This window comes from Arachis ipaensis, chromosome B7 (genome assembly GCF_059453495.1).
Source record: "Arachis ipaensis isolate K30076 ecotype BB chromosome B7, ASM5945349v1, whole genome shotgun sequence".
Lineage (NCBI taxonomy): Eukaryota > Viridiplantae > Streptophyta > Magnoliopsida > Fabales > Fabaceae > Arachis > Arachis ipaensis.
Genome location: NC_142442.1, coordinates 119,705,668 through 119,711,667, shown reverse-complemented (window position 1 = coordinate 119,711,667; position 6,000 = coordinate 119,705,668). Strand labels below are relative to the sequence as shown.

Genomic DNA, 6,000 nt, shown 5'->3' with positions numbered 1-6,000 from the left:
CTCCGAACCTCACGTCGGATCTCCGGATATTCACTCTTTTTGAGCATGAAGGGGACTTCGGGGATCACCCTTTTCTTGGCCACAACTTTATAGAAGTGGTCTTGATGGACCTTTGAGATGAATCTCTCCATCTCCCATGACTCGGAGGTGGAAGCAATTGCCTTCCCTTTCCTCTTTCTAGAGGTTTCTCCGGCCTTAGGTGCCATTAATGGTTATGGAAAAACAAAAAACAGAGCTTTTTTCCACACCAAACTTAAAAGGTTTGCTCGTCTTCGAGCAAAAGAAGAAAGAAAGGAGTAAAAGAAGAAGAAATGGAAGAGATAGAGGGGTGTGTTGAATTCGGCCAAGGGGGGTTTAAGTATTTATGATGTGTGAAATTGAAGGTGGTAAGGAGGGGTATTTATAGGGTAAGAGAGAGAGGGAATTCGTGTAAGAGGGGGTTGGGTTTGGGAGGGAAATGTTTTGAATTTGAATGGTGAGATAGGTGGGGTTTTATGATGGATTTTTGGGGAATAGTGGATGGATGTAAGTGGTGAAGAGAATATGGGGAAGAGGGTAGGACTTGATAGGTAAATGGTATTTGGGGAATAGGTATTGATGTGATTGGTCAAGGGTATTTGGGAAAGAGTGTTATGGAGAGGTGTGAAGAGGAGAGAGAGTGAGTTGGGGTAGGTGGGGATCCTGTGGGGCCCACAGATCCTGAGGTGTCAAAAAATTCTGCTCCCTGTACATTTCTGGCGTTTAAACGCCCTCTGTGTGCCATTTCTAGCGTTTAACGCCAGCTCTGCTGCCTTTCCTAGCGTTAAACGCCAGGCTGATGCCCCTTTCTGGCGTTTAACGCCAGCCAGACACCCTTTTCTGGCGTTAAACGCCAGTCCGTCTGTCAATTCTGGCGTTTAACGCCAGTTAGACACCCTTTTCTGGCATTAAACGCCAGTCTGTCTGCCAATTCTGGCGTTTAACGCCAACCAGACACCCTTTTCTGGCGTTAAACACCAGTCTGTCTGCCAATTCTGGCGTTTAACACCCAGAATGCTGCCAAACTGGGCGTTAAACGCCCATTCTGCTATCCTTAGTGGCGTGTAAATGCCAGTAAGCCTGTCATCCAGGGTGTGCTATTTTTGATGCTGTTTTTGAATCCACTTTAATTCTGCAGCTGTTTTTATGACTTCACATGATCATCAACCTAAAAAAATATAAAATAACAATGGAACATGAAAAAAAATAATTAACATAGATAAATAAGATTGGGTTGCCTCCCAATAAGCGCTTCTTTAATGTCAATAGCTTGATAGTGAGATCTTACAGAGCTTTACAGATACTCAGAGCATGATTGTGGCCTCCCAACACCAAACTTAGAGTTGAAATGTGGGGGCTCTGCTTGACTCTGTATGGAGAGAATTGGATGAAGCTTTTCATGCTTCTTCTCCATGTTTACAGAAGAAGATCCTTGAGCCTTAAACACAAGGTAGTCCTCATTCAATTGAAGGACTAACTCTCCTCTGTCTACATCAATCGCAGCCCTTACTGTGGCTAGGAAGGGTCTTCCAAGGATAATGGATTCATCGTCATCCTTCTCAGTGTCTAGGATTATGAAGTCAGCAGGGATGTACAGGCCTTCAACCTTCACTAAGACATCCTCTACAAGTCCATAAGCCTATTTCATTGATTTGTCTGCCATCTCCAGTGAGATTCTTGCAGCTTGTACCTCAAAGATCCCTAGTTTCTCCATTACAGAGAGTGGCATGAGGTTTATTCCTGACCCCAGGTCACACAGAGCCTTCTCAAAGGTCATGGTGCCTATGGTACAAGGTATTAAGAACTTTTCGGGATCCGGTTTCTTCTGAGGTAATTTCTACTGAACCAAGGCATTCAGTTCATTGATGAGCAATGGAGGTTCATCCTCCCAAGTCTCATTACCAAATAAACTTGGTCTTCAGCTTCATGATTGCTCCTAGATATCGAGCAACTTGCTCTTCAACAATATCTTCATCCTCTTCAGAGGAAGAATACTCATCAGAGCTCATGAATGGCAACAGTAAGTTCACTGAAATCTCTATGGTCTCTGTATGAGCCTCAGATTCCTTTGGTTCCTCATTAGGGAACTCCTTAGTGGTCAGTGGACGTCCATTGAGGTCTTCCTCACTGGAAATCACTGCCTCTTCCTCTTCTATAGTTTCGGCCACTTTGGATATATGGATGGCCTTGCACTCTCTCTTTGGATTCTCTTCTGTATTGCTTGGGAGAGTACTAGGAGGAGTTTCAGTAACTCTTTTACTCAGCTGACTCAATTGTGCCTCTAAATTTATGATGGAGGACCTTGTTTCAGTCATAAAACTGAGAGTGGTCTTAGATAGATCAGAGATTATAGTTGCTAAGTCATATAGGCTCTACTTAGAATTCTCTGTCTGTTGCTGAGAAGATGATGGAAAAGGCTTGCTATTGCCAAACCTATTTCTCCCACCATTATTATTATTGAAGCCTTGTTGAGGCTTCTGTTGATCCTTCCATGAGAAATTTGGATGATTTCTCCATGAAGGATTGTAAGTGTTTCCATGAGATTCTCCCATGTAATTCACTTTTTCCATTCCAAGATTCTCAGGGTCATAAGCTTCTCCTTCAGAGGAAGCTTCTTTAGTACTGCCAGATACAGCTTGCATTCCAGTCAGATTCTGAGAAATCATATTGACTTGCTAAGTCAATATTTTATTCTGAGCCAATATGACATTCAGAGTATCAATCTCAAGAACTCCTTTCTTCTGAGTCATCCCATTATTCACAGGATTTCTTTCAGAAGTATACATGAACTGGTTATTTATAACCATTTCAATGAGTTCCTGGGCTTCTGCAGGTATTTTCTTCAGGTGAAGAGATCCACCAGCAGAGTGGTCCAATGACATCTTGGACAATTCAAACAGACCATCATAGAATATACATAAGATGCTCCATTCTGAAAGCATGTCAGAAGGACACATTCTGATTAATTGCTTGTATCTTTCCCAAGCTTCATAGAGGGATTCACCTTCCTTCTGTCTGAAGGTTTGGACTTCTACTCTAAGTTTGCTCAACTTTTGAGGTGGAAAGAATTTGGCCAAGGAAGTATTGACCAACTTTTCCCAAGAGTTCAGGCTTTCTTTAGGTTGTGAGTCCAACCATATCCTAGCTCTGTCTCTTACAGCAAAGGAGAAAAGTAGAAGTCTGTAGACCTCGGGATTAACCCCATTGGTCTTAACAGTGTTACAGATTTGCAAGAATTCAGCTAGGAACTGATGAGGATCTTCCAATGGAAGTCCATGAAACTTACAATTCTGCTGCATTAGAGAAACTAATTGAGGCTTAAGCTCAAAGTTGTTTGCTCCAATTGCAGAAATTGAGATGCTTCTTCCATAGAAGTCGAAAGTTGGTGTAGTAAAGTCACCAAGCACCTTCCTTGCATATCCACCATTGTTGTTGGGTTCGGCTGCCATGTCTGCTTCTTTTTCAAAATTTTCTGTAAGGTCCTCTCCAGAGTGTTGTGCTTTAGCTTCTCTTAGCTTCCTCTTCAGAGTCCTTTCAAGTTCAGGATCAGCTTCAACAAGAATGTCCTTATCCTTGTTCCTGCTCATATGAAAAAGAAGAGAACAAAGAGAATAGTGGAATCCTCTATGTCACAGTATAGAGATTCCTTTATGTGAGTTTAAGAATAGAAGAATAGAATGAAGAAGGAAGAAAAAGAAGAAATTTGAACACAGAGAGAGAGAGAGGGGGTTTGAATTATTAGATGAGTAGAAGAGAAGTGTTAGTAAATAAATAAAATAAATAGAAAGAGATGAGAGAGAGAGTATTCGAATATTAATTAAAAGAAAAGAAAAATGTTTTTGTTTTTTATTTTAATTATAAGTTAGAATTCAAAATTTAAGAAAAGAAATAAAAGCAAATTGAAAACTAAGTAAATTAATTAATTAAAAAGATTTTTGAAAAATTTATTATTTAGTTTTCAAAATTAATGAGAGAGAAAAGTAGTTAGGTAATTTTGAAAAAGATAAGAAATAGTAAACTTTTTTTTAAAATTAAAACAAACAAATCAAGTAATTAGTTGAAAAGGTTTGAAAGTCAAATTTTTGAAAAGATAAGAAGTTAGAAAAAGATTTTTAAATTTTGAAAAAGATATGATTGAAATTTATTTTGAAAAAGATTTGAAAAAGAGATTTAAAAAGATTTGATTTTTTTAAAATTAAAGTTGATGACTTGACTATCAAGAAACTAAAAGATATGATTCTAGAATTTAGAGATTGAACCTTTCTTAACAAGAAAGTAACAAACTTGAAATTTTTTGGATCAAAACATTAATTGTTAGTAAAGTTTTCGAAAATATGAAATAAAAATAAGAAAAAGATTTTGAAAAATTTTAAGAATGAAATTCAAAAATCATAAAAAAAAATAAAAAAGAATTGATTTTGAAAAAGATTTGAAAAGATAAAGTTTTTAAATTGAAATTTTGACTTGACTAACAAGAAACAACTAAATTTTAAAAATTTTTGACTAAGTCAACTCAAAATTTCAAAAATTATGAGAAGAATAAGGAAAAGATTTTTTTTTTACTTTTGAAATTTTTTTAAGGAGAGAGAAAAACAACAAAATGAAACAAAACATAAAAATTTAAGATCAAAACAAATAATGCATGCAAGAGCACTTTGAATGTCAAGATGAACACCAAGAACACTTTGAAGATCATGATGAACATCAAGAACATATTTTTGAAAATTTTTAAGAGAAGAAACACATGCAAGACACCAAACTTATAAATTTTTAATGTTTAGACACTATGAATTCGAAAATGCATAGGAAAAACAACAAAAAGTACAAAACAAGAAAATTTAAAGATCAAATAAGGAAAGTCATCAAGAACAACTTGAAGATCAAAGAAGAACACAATGCATGAATTTTTGAAAATCTAAGAAAAATTAAAAACATGCATTTGACACCAAACTTAAAATTTAACACTAGACTCAAACAAAAAACACAAACTTTTTTTTTTGGTTTTATGATTTTATTAATTTTTTTGTATACTTTTCGAAAAATTATTTTGGAAAAAGAGAAATAAGAAATTCAAAATTTTTAATAAGAATTCCAGGATTCATGCAATGTTATTCTAAAGCTTCGATCCAAAAGAATTAGACATGGTCAAATGGCCAGCCAAGCTTTAGCATAACAAATACAGACATGTCCTTTCTACAATGGAAAGTGAAAACCTCAATCCAAAAGATTAGACATGGCTTAACAGCCAGCCAGGCTTCAACATATCTCATGAAACTCTAGAATTCATTCTTAAAAACTCTGAAGAACATTTTTTTTTCGAAAATAAAAATAAAAAGCTTAAACATAAAATAAAATTACCCAATCTAAGCAACAAGATGAACCGTCAGTTGTCCAAACTCGAACAATCCCCGGCAACGGTGGCAAAAACTTGGTGCACAGAATTGTGATCACACTTTTCACAACTCTGGTACAACTAACCAGCAAGTGCACTGGGTCGTCCAAGTAATAAAACCTTACGCGAGTAAGGGTCGATCCCACAGAGATTGTCAGCTTGAAGCAAGCTATGGTCATCCTGTAAATCTTAGTCAGGCGGATTCAAATGGTTATGAGGTTTTGATAATTAAAAGATAAATAAAACATAAAATAAAATAAGATACTTATGTAATTCATTGGTGGGAATTTCAGATAAGCATTTGGAGATGGTTTGTTGCTTCTGAACCTCTGCTTTCCTATTGTCTTCATCTAATCATGCGTGCTCCCTTCCATGGCAAGCTGTATGATCCTCTCAGTGAAAATGGTCCAAGTACGGTTTCTGCACGGCTAATCAACTGTCGGATTTCTCGTCTCGGATGAAAAATACCAGGTACAGCTACCGCACGGTTAATCATCTGTCGCTTCTCACTTGTGTCAGAATAGGATCTCTCTATCCTTTTGCACACTATCACTGCGCCCAACATTCACGAGTTTGAAGCTCGTCATAGT

At 36.9% G+C, this 6,000-nt stretch overlaps 1 non-coding gene across 1 annotated transcript; it reads left to right on the top strand.

The window, feature by feature from the left end:
* The first annotated feature begins 2,954 nt into the window (after positions 1-2,954).
* On the top strand, positions 2,955-3,062 carry LOC148553905 (small nucleolar RNA R71). Its single transcript, XR_015893318.1, has one exon. It is a non-coding gene; the product is annotated as a small nucleolar RNA R71 (small nucleolar RNA).
* The last annotated feature ends 2,938 nt before the right edge of the window (positions 3,063-6,000 follow it).